The following is a 13,738-nucleotide window of genomic DNA, read 5'->3' as shown; positions in this document are numbered from 1 at the left end:
GGATTTATCCCAGTGATGCAAGGATTTTTTAACATCTGGAAATCAATCAATGTGATATATCACATAAGCAAATTAAATAATAAAAATCATATGATGATCTCAACAAATGCAGAAAAAGATTTTGACAAATTTTAATACCCATTTATGATAAAAGCTCTCAAGATTGGGCATAGAGGGAATATGCTGCTGCTGCTGCTAAGTCACTTCAGTTGTGTCCGACTCTGCATGACCCCATAGATGGCAGCCCACCAGGCTCCCCCGTCCCTGGGATTCTCCAAGCAAGAACACTGGAGTGGGGTGCCATTGCCTTCTCTGAGATGGAACATATCTCAACATAATAAAGGCCATATACAACAAATGTACAGCTAATAAACTTAACAGTGAAAAGCCAAAAGCAATTCCTCTAAGATCATGAACAAATCAAGGATGCCCACTATTATCACTTATTCAACATAGTTTTGGAATTCCTAGCTATGGCAATCAGAAATGAAAAATAAATAGTAGAAATCCAAACTGGAAAAGAAGAAGTTAAATTGTCACTGTTTTCAGATAACATACTATACATCAAAAATCCTAAAGATGCTACCAAAACAGCACTAGGGCTCATCAATGAAGTGGATAGTTTCAAGTTACAAAATTAATACACAGAAATCTATTGGATTTCTATACTCACAACAAAAGATCAAAAGAGAAATATAAGAAACAACCCCATTTACCATCACATTTAAAAAAAAAAAAACACCTAGAAATAAAGCTTCCAAATGCATGGTGATGAAAGAAATCAAAGACAACATAAACAGATGGAAAGATATGTTCTTGGATTGGAAGAATCAATATTGTCAAAATAACTATAATATATAACGCAATCCTAGGTACAGACTGAATGCCATCCCTATCAAATTTCCAATGGCATTTTTCACAAAACTAGAACCAAAAAAAAAAAAAAATCTTAAAATGCGTATGAAGCCACAAAAGACTCTGAATGGTCAAAGCAATCTTGAGAAAGAAAATGGAGCTGGAGAAATCAGGCTCACAGGTTTCAGACTATATTACAAATCTATAGTCATCAAAACAGTATGGCACTGGCATAAAAATAGAAATATAGATCAGTGAAACAGGACCGAAAGCCCAGAAATAAACCCACATACCTATGGTCAATTAATCTATGACAAAGTAATAAAGACTATAAAATGGAGGAAAGACAGTCTCTTCAACAAATAGTGTTGGGACAACTGGACAGCTACCCATAAAAATGAAATCAGAACATTCTTTAACACCATACACACAAAAATGAGCTCAAAATGAATTAAAGACCTAACTAGGAAACCAGATACTATAAAACTTTTAGAGGAAAACAGGGGCAGAACTATCTCTGACATAAATCACAATAATATCTTTTTCAATCAGGTTCCTAGAGTAATGGAAATAAATGGGAACTGATTCAACTCAAAAGCTTTTGCACAATAAAACAAAACACAAACAAAACTAAAAAACAGCCCACCAAATGGGAGAAATCTTTGCAAATGTCATGACTGACAAGGATTAGTCTCCAGAATTTACAAACAGCTCATGCAGCTTTATATCACCAAAAGAAACAATTAAAATTAAAAGATGGGCAGAAGACCTAGATAGACATTTCTTCAAAGAAGACATACAGATGGCTAAGAAGCACATGAAAAGATGTTCAGCATTGTTAATTATTAGAGAATTACAAATCAAAACTGCAGTGAGATATCACCTTACACCAGTCAGAATGGCTATCATCAAAAAATTCACAAACCATAAATGCTAAACAGGATGTGGGGAGAAGAGATCCCTTCTATATGGTTGATGGGAATGTAAATTGGTGACACCACTATGGAAAACAATGTGGAGATTCCTTAAGAAATTAAAAATAGAGTTACGTATGAGTCTGCAATCTCACTTCTGGGCATATAGTCAGAGAGAAAAGCATGGTCTAAAAGGATACAAGCACTCCAGTGTTCACTGCAGCACTGCTTACAGTAGCCAAGACATGGAAGCACCCTAAATGTCCATTGACAGAAGAATGAATAAAGAAGATACAGTACATATTCAGGGCTTCCCAGGTGGCTCAGTAGTTAAAGAATCTGACTGCAATGCAGGAGATGCTGGAGATATAGGTGTGATTCCTGGGTTGGGAAGATTCCCTGGAGGAAGACATGGCAACCCAATCCAGTACTCTTTTGCCTGGAGAATCCCATGGACAGAGGAGTCTGGCAGCTACAGTCCAGAGGTTGCAAAGAGTCAGACACGACTGAAGACACTGAGCACAGCACAGAACAGCATATATACACAATGGAATATTACTTGGCCATTAAAAAGAATGAAATAACCCCATGTTCAGTGACATGGATGGATTTAGAGATTGTTATACTGAGTTAAGTAGGTCAGACAGAGAAACAAAAATATCATATGACATTGCTTGTATGCTGAATCTAAAAATAACAATTTTTTAAAAAAGGATACAAATGAAATTCTTTACAAAACAGAAACAGACTCACAGAGTTAGAGAAGGAACTTACAGTTACCTGGGGGGAGGGTGCAGGGGAGGGATAGTGAGTGAGTTTGAGACTGACATGTACACATTGGTATATTTTAAATGGATGCCAACAAGGACCTACAGCATAATACATGGACCTCTGCTCAATACTATGTAACAACTTAACTGGGAAAATAATTTGAAAAAGAATAGATACATGAACATGTATAACTGAGGCACTTTACTGTACATCTGAAACTAATACAATATTGTTAAATAAACTATACTGTTATACAAAATAACAATAAATTTTAAAAATACAATCCTGTATTTTTTACAGAATATCAAATATCTGGTCCCCAAAAATTTGGGACAGAGGAACATGAGATACTTTATTAGTATTTCTGAGATGATAAAATTTAGTCTCGAGAAGTTAACTGATTTGCTTACTGGACCAGATGAAACCAGTTTCCCAGTAACATTTTCAGCATCATTAGTGAAGCAGTCTATGCTGAACAGTCCACCCGACCCCACACCAATGCTGTTAGAAACTTTTAGGCACAGTTAAGACTGCCAATGACTCTGTATAATTTATTATTAAATATGGTTATATTTATGAATGAGTGTTTTGCTGAATAAATTTATCAATTAAAGCTTTTGTTGAAAATGCTCACTAAGACCACATCAGGTGATTAGTGTTGTTTAATTCTTTTGTTATAAACACCTTCACCCCAAAAAGATGAATAAGTGTATTCAATAGGAATGAAATGCAGAAAACTGAATTTTAATGATTTAATTCTCACTTTTATAAGAAAAATAACAACTTATTAATGTGGCACTCATCTAATTGATTCATTAAAATAAATATATCAAATATTGGACCTTACACAAATAGCAATACTGAGTCATAACAATTAGGATGCCTTATTTGAAAACTTAAGCTACATAAATAACAGTGAAAAGTATTGATTTTTTTTCACTTTGAAATCTCATGTTACAGTATACCAAATCAAGGGTTATTATTTCATGTTCATATATATTAATTCTTCTCTTTAATGTTGACTGGTTTCCCAACAATGCACTAAAATAAAACAGAATATTAGTCAAGGGCCTATCCCAAGGATGCTGCTTTTCTACTTAGAGAAAAAATTATTTATGATGAATGCTACAATAGAAAACAAGAGAAATTAATTACTAGTAGTCAGTTGTTTCCTGTAGAATTCTAGTGTTTCAGGAAACTGAATAATTTCTGCAAAGAAAAGACTTGCCAGGTGAGAAGAATAAAAGCAAACATGGAAATTAACATTGTTTATATGAACAAGGGTACATGCTCAGTCACTTCAGTTGTGTCTGACTCTTTGCCTGTGGACTATAGCCAGCCAGACTTCTCCGTCCATAGGATTCTCCAGGTTAGAATGCTGGAGTGGGTTGCCATACCCTCCTCCAGGGGATCTTCCTGACCCAAGAATGAAACCCGTGTCTCCTATATTGTAGGCAGATTCTTAATCACTGCGCCACAAGACTAAAGTGATTGGAATTAAAGTATTGGTGAGGGGAAATAGTACTACTAGGTTATTAGTGTATATTCTTTTAAAAAATTAATTTATTTTAATTGGAGGCTAATTATTTACAATATTGTAGTGGGTTTTGCCATACACTGACATGAATCAGCCATGGGTGTACATGTGTTCCCCATCTTGAACCCCCCTCCTATCTCCCTCCCCATCCCATCTGTCAGGGTTGTCCCAGTGCACTAGCCCAGAGCACCCCGTCTCATGGATCAAACCTGGACTGACAATCCACTTCACATATGATAATATACATGTTTCAATGCTATTCTCTCAGATCATCCAACCCTCGCCTTCTCCCAGAGTCCAAAAGTCTGTTCTTTATATCTGTGTCTTTTTTCTGTCTCACATATAGGGTCACTGTTACCATCTTTCTAAATTCCATATATATGCATTATTATACTGTATTGGTGGTTTTCCTTCTGGCTTACTTCACTCTGTATAATAGGGTCCAGTTTCAGCCACCTCATTAGAACTGATTCAAATGCATTCTTTTTAATGGTTGAGTAATACTCCATTGTGTATATGTACCACAGCTTTTTTATCCATTCATGTGCTGATGGACATCTAGGTTGCTTCCATGTCCTGGCTATTGTAAACAGTGCTGCAATGAACATTGGGGTGCACATGTCTCTTTTAATTCTGGTTTCCTTGGTGTGTATGCCCAGCAGTGGGATTGTTGTGTCATATGGCAGTTCTATTTCCAGGTTTTAAGAAATCTCCACACTGTTCTCCATAGTGGCTGTACTAGTCTGCATTCCCAACAACAGTGTAAGAGGGTTCCCTTTTCTCCACACTCTCACCAGCATTTATTGTTTGTAGACTTTTTGATAGCAGTCATTCTGACCAGCAAGAGATGGTACCTCATTGTGGCTTTGATTTGCATTTCTCTGTTAATGAATGATGTTGAGCATCTTTTCATGTGTTTGTTAGCCACCTATATGTTTTCTTTGGAGAAATGTCTGCAAAACACTCTGACATAAATCACAGCAGGATCCTCTATGACCCACCTCCCAGAGTAATGGAAATAAAAGCAAAAATAAACAAATGGGACCTAATTAAACTTAAAAGCCTTTGCACAATGAAGGAAACTATAAGCAAGGTGAAAAGACAGCCTTCAGAATGGAAAAAAAGTAATAGCAAATGAAGCAACTGACACAGAATTAATCTCAAAAATATACAAGCAGCTCATGAAGCCCAATACCAGAAAATATAAATGACCCAATCAAAAAATAGGCCAAAGAACTAAGCAGACATTTCTCCAAAGAAGATATAGTGTATTTTCTTTAACATAAATTGTGTTGTGTTCAAAACAGAAAATGTGTATAATCAACAATAGTAAGAAGTTACCCACTGCCTACCACCCAGACATAAATGTTTATGGAATATCCTTACAAGTGTTTGTTGCTTATCTCCCACAATTTTTATGTACAAGTACGTATATACAAGTGTTGAGAAAGTTGTAATATTGTACACACTGCTTTATTAAATGCGGTTTAATGTAAATTTCTGGGCTGTTACATTTCATTACTTTTTCTTATATTAAATTTGGAGTAGAATGCTAACATACAGCTGTTCTGTAACTGATTTATCCAACCTCTTTGTGTAAAGCCCTGTGGCAAAATGCCACTCCCAACGATGTCCACATTCTAATCCCTGGAATCTGCAAATATGTTGCAGTATATGGACAGGGGGACTTCACTGGTGTAAATAAGATTGTGCTTAGTTGCTCAGTATGTCTGACTTTTGTGACCCCTTGGACTGTAGCCCGCCAGGCTCCTCTGTCCATGGGATTCTCGAGGCAAGAATACTGGAGTAGGTTGCCATTGCCTTCTCCAGAGGATCTTCCAGACCCAAGGATGGAACCTAGGTCTCTTGCATTGCAGGCAGATTGTTTACCATCTGAGCCATCAGGGAGGCCCGTAAATAAGATTACAGACTTCAATTTGGGGAGATTGCCTGAGTTATTTGAGTGGACTCAATCTAACAGCATGAGCCCTTAGAAGCGGAGGATTTTCTCCAGTTGGAGGCAAAAAGATGCAACAGATAGGGAAGTCAGAGAGGTTCAAAGCCTGAGAAGAAACGGGCTCTGCTGCTTTGAAGATGGAGAGGACAACGTGACGAGCGATGCAGACAGTCTTAGGGGACTGAGGGAGATTCCTGGCTAAAAAGTGGAAACCTCATTCTTCTGGTCACATAGATGTGAACTTGGCCAATAACACTGAATCACAGACAAATTTTCTTGTCTGCGTTGTTAACTATTATAATTCCAGGACCTAAAATGTACATCTCATTTACTAAATCAGTGAATGAATTATATTTCTGCATGTGTAGATTGTTCTTTAATGTCACTTGTACAGGCGTTTGTTTGTTTGTTTGTTTTTTCTTCTTCTTTTTTTTTTTTTTTTGGTCTCATGTGATGATTCCATTTTTCTTGATTTGAAGGAGCCAGAAGTTCTGTATTAAAGATGTAGTATTGTTAGGATGAGAAATTTAGAAGAAGAATCTATCTTGTAGGAGAAAAAAAATGCACCAAAGTTAGTTACTAGAAATAAAATAATAATAATAATAATTTGTTAAAATCAAGAAACGAATTGTTCAGCTAACCTCAAATAAAAGAAACAAAATAGGGAGAAGAAACTGTGGACATTGCACTTTTACTCTGATACAGCAGAAAAGAAAAGAGAAGGTAGGACTCTGAGTATATGGAGTCAATGTTTATTTAAGACTGAATGTCACTGGCTGGTTACAGGGAGGAGTGTAGAATGAGTCTATCTAATAAAGGCAGTCATGAGAGGAGAAATGTGCATTATTTATAAAAATCTTAAATTGAGTCCAAATGCTAAGGAGCTTCTGGGGTACTGTAGAGCTCTGTTTTCTACTATGGTTTAGCTCTGATAATTGCCTATGAGTCAAGAAATTCAATGGCACCCCACTCCAGTACTCTTGCCTAGAAAATCCCATGGATGGAGGAGCCTGGTAGACTGCAGTCCATGGGGTTGCCAAGAGTCGGACACGACTGAGTGACTTCACTTTCACTTTTCACTTTCATTCATTGGAGAAGGAAATGGCAACCCACTCTGGTTTTCTTGCCTGGAGAATCCCAGGGACGGGGGAGCCTGGTGGGCTGCTGTCTAGGGGATCACACAGAGTCGGACACGACTGAAGTGACTTAGCAGCAGCAAGCAATTCAACTTCCAGGCTGTCTTGCTCCTTTTCCCATCAGCTTACTCTCTGAAAACGTCACTTATCCTACATAGTAGAAGCCCACCCTTGGGACCAGTGGGCTTGGGACTTGAACAAATGTAGCCACTGCTGCTCATTTGCTCTCTCTGCCCACAGGGCGGAGCCCACACAGAGCTGCACTGGGGGGCATCACTTGGAGATAACACAACAATAATGCTTATCATCCTTGAAATTCAAAAATTCAAGGACTATTTCTGACTTGACTTTTACAGTTCACCTGGTAGTCAATAAAATATTTCAATTAATAAAACTGGTTATTTGTTTAGCCCCAAAACCTTTTCCCTCATATTTTCAAGGTTGTTGATCTTCCTCATTTTCCCATGCTATTCTTTGTCTCTTACAATTTCTGTTATTTACTATTGTGTTTTATTAATGGATACCCTACACCTGTCATTCTATTTGTTTTTCCTCTGAGTTAATTTCTCTACATTGGCTTCTCTCCTCTGAGTTACAGGGAAAAAACGCTGATCTTTTTCATGTAGTTCTCTATTTTTTTTTTTTCAGTATTCTTTCTGCTGTTGACTGAACCTACTGTAGTTTTACAAATTGCAGTCATGACTTTTCAAATGTTGTACTGTTTCCCTTACATGGCTACTTCTTCAAATATCTTGGATTCACTATAACCAAAAATATTTTTTGAGACTATGAACCAAAATTTTGGAAAGACTTTCTGCATTAGTTCCACTTCACAAGAGAATATATGCTTCCTGAATGTCATTCTGAAACTCCCCTCTGCAGTACCTGTCTTTAAGAATGATACATTTACCTGGTTCATCTTCACAGAGGGTGAAGACAGGTAGACAGCTCCCTAAGAGACTGTGCAGATTTTGATCAGATCCAGACAAAAGCAAAGGCTCAGTCATCTGCTGCAATTCCCAGAACTACTGATAAAATATGCAACCACCCTCTCCCCATCACCTGCTCTTTCAGCTTTTTCTCTCCAGTGACCACAATATTTATATTTTTCCAAATCTCTGCCTCTTACACCCAGGTACATGACTCTGGGAAGCTAAGATTTCAGAAGTTTCCTTCCATCTAGCTCCATCTCAACTGTATCCACAAAATATTCTTTGTTATTCAATTATGTCATTGTTGCCTTTTTCACAAGATGCACACTTTTCTTTACTTTTCCCTTATTTTTCTAATGATATTGTCAATCATAATTTAGGAAGATTTGAGGCAAGGGAGGAATAGGTTACATCCACACATGTCATCAATTCACTTTGAAACTAACATTTCCAATTAAACAAAATTTTAGACTTAGATTAATCAGAAATATTGCCCCCTTTTAATGTATGCATGCATTTCAAAGTACTTTGATTTTCTTTTCTTAAATGCTTTCACTCTTGACTGAAACAACTTGGAGGGATACACTATACTGTCCACAGTGCTCAAGAGTCTTCTAATCTGGAGTCCATGGAGCACAAGGAATTCTATGGGTTTCATCTTTATAAATGCTCCCTTACAAACTATGTACTATTTTCTATGTATGTTTTTATATGAAAATGTGTTGGAAATTGTTTTTAAAGCATTCAGCAGATTTCTGAAAAGGTCCATAACTTAACAATCTAGTGGCCACTTTTAGCATATTGTTAATTTATATTTGTTGAAATGGCTGAGTCATAAAATAAACATTTAAACCCTCACCATGAGAATGTCCTTCTCTAATTGCTTTTGTCTGTTCACAGTAACAGGGCCCTTTACCCCTAACTAGGCAGAATTATATGTCCATCTTTCAGCGGTCAGAGTGAGGAAGATTTCTATATCTCAATGGTCTTTTGGCTGTTAAACCTGAGTAGTAAAATGAAGAGGCTGCTCCCTGGGTAATCTTTTACTTCCCTGCTGCTTGTGAGGATCGTTTGTAGCACAATAGTTACAGTCAATTAAGCTTCCCACTGCATGTGAGGTTTCTGATCAAAGTATAGGAAGCTTTTTCTTTTAAAAAATTGATTTTTCAATTATTAAAATATATCTCATAAAGTGCAGTGCATCACACAAATTCCTATCATTTCTCTTAAAATTTTAATATTAGCAGAGCAAAGCTGCTTTTGTAACATTTTCTAAAAGAGTTATTTCAATATTTGTACACAGTGAGTATGCTAATGAAGTATATACAATTTCTAAAAGTATTTGTGAAAATATTTGTACAAACTGAATTTATAGATCACCATAAGATTTGTTGGAAAGAGGTTCTGCAGCATTTAGCAGATTCTCAAAAGGATCCTTGTCACAAAAGAGTTTAATTAACACTGTATGTTATTGATACACTTTCAGAATATTATTCATTTTATTTGTATAAATGACTGAACAGTGCAATAATTTTAAATTCTTTTTTATGCTTTCTTCTGGTTCATATGCCTCAATCAAATCATTTAGAATAAAAACATAGATAATCCTAACTCATCTACTTATTATAGCCAATACATTTCAGGATTTAATTTGTCCATTTTTGAAGTTGAGCAGGCCAATATTTAAACAAGTACTCAAGCCTTCAAATTTATTTTGTTTAATATTATATTTATGGTTGTCACATAACAAACTTACACTGCAGTAACTAATTTTAGTGAGAAATGACACATTGCTCTTTTACCACCAAAGTTGGATTTAAGTTTTTCAGTATTTAATTAAAATACAATACTTCATTATATTTCTTTTTTAGTATTGGTAATTTATAAGTGACCATGGCCTTTTTTCTCTCTTTTCTAGAAACAGTTAACACTGACTTGGAAAGATGTGGACACTCTCTGAGAGGCTGATGTTAGAAATTAGGTTTCAGCAGCTCCAAAAATCCATCCAGCCATAGTATTTTAAAGATGATTCATTCGAGTGATTTCATTTATTTAACATTTAACATGATTTTGAAAACATCACTTCATCACTTGAAAGCAGAAATAATGTTATTAGATATGTACTTGTTTGTGTATGTTTAGAAGGGAAAAGCTAAACAGTTTTTCTACCTAAAACAAAAGTGCTATTTCCAGGGTGACAGACAATAGCTGTTTAACAGTGTTCGGTTTTGAATTGAACTGCTCTGAATTTTTAAAAGATAAGGGGAAATAATATGTCTAGCTCACTGAAAAGAGAAATTTGCATAAGTAGGACCTAATTATCCAAGTAAGACCTTGTCACTGAGACTTGGGAGGGTTAATGATTATGATGACAATTAAAATGCAGAGGATTTGTAGAGTACTTATTTGCTTTCTGAAGAGCTCAGTGTACTTATTATATTTTCTATTCTTTTCATTGATCTCTGTGCGATAGCTATACGAAAGGATCTTTAAATACCTCAGAATAATGGAAAGAAACATCTGACCTGTTATAATAATAAGTGATTATAAGCTTTTGGGTTTTGCCTTACCTGAAAGGCAGGACCTCCAATGACATAGCTTTTTGAAACATCATTTCAGGTCATCATAGCAAAACTGACTCTGAGGAAAGAGTGCCACCTACTGAATCAAATTGCCCCGGTTCCCTCCAAGGGCTGGTCTCTCAGTTTTAGAATTCTCCTAACATGCTTAACTATAAGGTTTAAAATTGTCATAACATGCTTAACTCAGCATGGGATTGTTGCACCACTGATGAAATAATTATTTTTGTTTTCAGCTTCAGTCATTTTATCTTAACAAATCATCAGTTACATCCGTAAATTAACCATTTCATTCAAAAACTTTTTTATTTGTTTTGAAAACTAGTACACAAAGAATGATTGAAGAAATCTCTGTTCTTTAACGCAGGGAATTTCCTAAACAAATGCCTGTCTTTTTTATTGTCAAAATGGCCACAAGGCGGAGCTAGCATGCAATTTCTTATGGGGCAGGAGAGTGGCGGTTTCCCAATTAACTGAACTCTTATTTCTGGCTAAGGCATAAGAAGATATAAATAATGCCATTAGAAATTTATGAAGTTCAAGATAACTTTTCTCAGACTTACATTTTACATGTAATCCAACTCTCCTTTTTAATGTATGCTAATTAATACATTAGACACACTGTAACATTAGTGTGACAATTCCTGGTTTCTGTATGACCTCTCTCTCAGGTACTCTGCACACAAGTACATGCACACATTTTGTTTAAACCACTTCAAATAGTTTGCAACTGTAAAACTTACATATAAAAAGTTTAAATTACCTTCTTAAATTTGTCTCAATATTTTAAAATAAACAGACTAAAATGTATTCAAAAGTTGATCACTGGTGACTAATTTATGAATGTCCACTTCTGATTTATATGTATATAAAACAATGTATATATGTATATAAAATATGTAGCACTAGTTGGAAATTTAGTTTATTATTGTGTGAATTTCAAATTACTAGAAATTCCAAGTTTTTGTAAGGTTAATCCTGTAACTTTAATTTGACTGTTCTTTGGGAACTTACTTTCTGTGTACAGGAGAAAGGTACTGTATGTGACTATATTATATTATATTGTAACATAACATACATATCATATAGAACAGATTCAATATATATCATTTCCTGACAAATTTTTATAGCAAGATTTAATCATTTTAATTAAAATGAGAAAAAATTTAACATTCAATCTATTGTACTATTTATAGATATGTTTTACTCTTTTCTAATTTATTGTAGAGGAGAGATTTAATAATCAAAATATTTTAATTATAAAATGTTTCTCTTGAAACTTAAAAATTATACTTAATATTTATTATTTTATTAAAATCATATTTTACTTATCTTTATTCACATTCATAAAGGAGAAAGATGTTTTAGTCATTGTTCTACTAGTAGGATAAATTTGTTATTTATTAAAAGGGGAAGCTTTGATTAAAAGGTAGCAATTTATCAATGGCTGTATATAGAGGTGAACCTCAAGTATGTCTAACAGACAATGAGAACTAGAGCTAGCTGTAAATAAAAAAGTCACTTGTAATTTTAAATATGATATGGCAGTTTCTGATACTTTTAAATCTAAAACAGTTTAGCTGTTAAAGTCATTTTTGAAAATTCTCTGTTAAATAAAAATATATGAAATCAGGTAGTGAAATAATGGTAAAAATGACAGAAAAGGAAATAGTAGGAAGAGAATTTTTCAGTCATATAAACATTTGAAAACAGCAGCAGCAAAGAGTTCTCTTAAGAACTGTGTTTTACTGAATTCAAGAATGTAGCAAGTAGGACAAGTTTTGGAAGAATGTTAAATTGCTGCCATTTTGACAACATGCATAAATTCTTGGAACTATAGCTAAAGCTAGTCAATATAAACGTTAAAGAGTCTCTTGGAGGCAAAATTAAGTATCTTCTGTAATTAAAAATCATGAATAATAATGATATTTAATTACTGATTTAACATAGCAGTATTCATCATCCTTTATCAGTCTATAAAAATAGACCTTAATATTTGTTTGAAGCTTTCCAACCTGATCAATTTATTTTAAAACTCACCTACAATATGTTATCTTATTAATTAAATAATGCTATGTCTATGTGAGTATTTCTCAGTACTCTTTCTTAATGATTCATCATGCATCTATATTTTGCTTGAATCACACAAAAGCTTTGGATGTTCAATATATGTGATAATAAAAGAAGAGTACATGGGGCTTTCCTGGTGGCTCAGCGGTAAGGAATCTGCCTGCAATGAAAACGCAGGTTCGATCCCTGGGTCAGGAAGATCCATTGGAGAAGGAAACGGCAACCCACTCTAGTAGTCTTGCCAGGAAAATTCCATGGATAGAGGAGCCTGGCGGGCTATACCGTCCACAGGGTCACAAAAGAGTCAGACGATTTAAGGATTAAACAACAACAAAAGAATAATATGATTTTGGTTTAAGGTTAAGACTATCAATTTTAATTTCAAATCATGATTATCAACCAGTCTTTTCTTGAGAAATATGAGATTCTAGATATCATGAGCTATGCTCAACTTTATGGTCCTCTGGATTTCTTATTAAATCTCATAGGTTCATAGCCTCCTATGATATAAAAACCAATAGGATCTTTGAAATGTTAAAAATACTTACACAATCTCTTTTTGTTTAAATTGAGCTCAATATTTTAAGAATAGTTAAAAAGAAATTATTCAAAACGATATTGAAAACAGAAAAAAAATATTTTTAGGAAAAATAGAATTTGTGTTACAAATTAAGAGAGGAAATGGCAACCCACTCCAGTATTCTTGCCTGGAGAATCCCATGGACGGAGGAGCCTGGTGGGCTACAGTCCATGGGGTCGCAAAGAGTCGGACACGACTGAGCGACTTCACTCACTCATAGTTTTAAAAATTGTATCTGGTTAAAGGGAAGTCAAACAATGGGAAGTATCATTTGATTCAATTTCCTGTAAAAATGAAATAGAGATAAGACAAAGATTAGACTTAAGGGCTCCCCTAGTGGCTCAGCGGTAAAGAACTTAGCAACAAAAACGACAAGAAGATACCTGATATGCAGTAGTTTTGTTTTG

Source organism: Ovis canadensis, chromosome 10 (assembly GCF_042477335.2).
Source record: "Ovis canadensis isolate MfBH-ARS-UI-01 breed Bighorn chromosome 10, ARS-UI_OviCan_v2, whole genome shotgun sequence".
Lineage (NCBI taxonomy): Eukaryota > Metazoa > Chordata > Mammalia > Artiodactyla > Bovidae > Ovis > Ovis canadensis.
Note: the sequence above shows the minus strand (reverse complement) of the source record.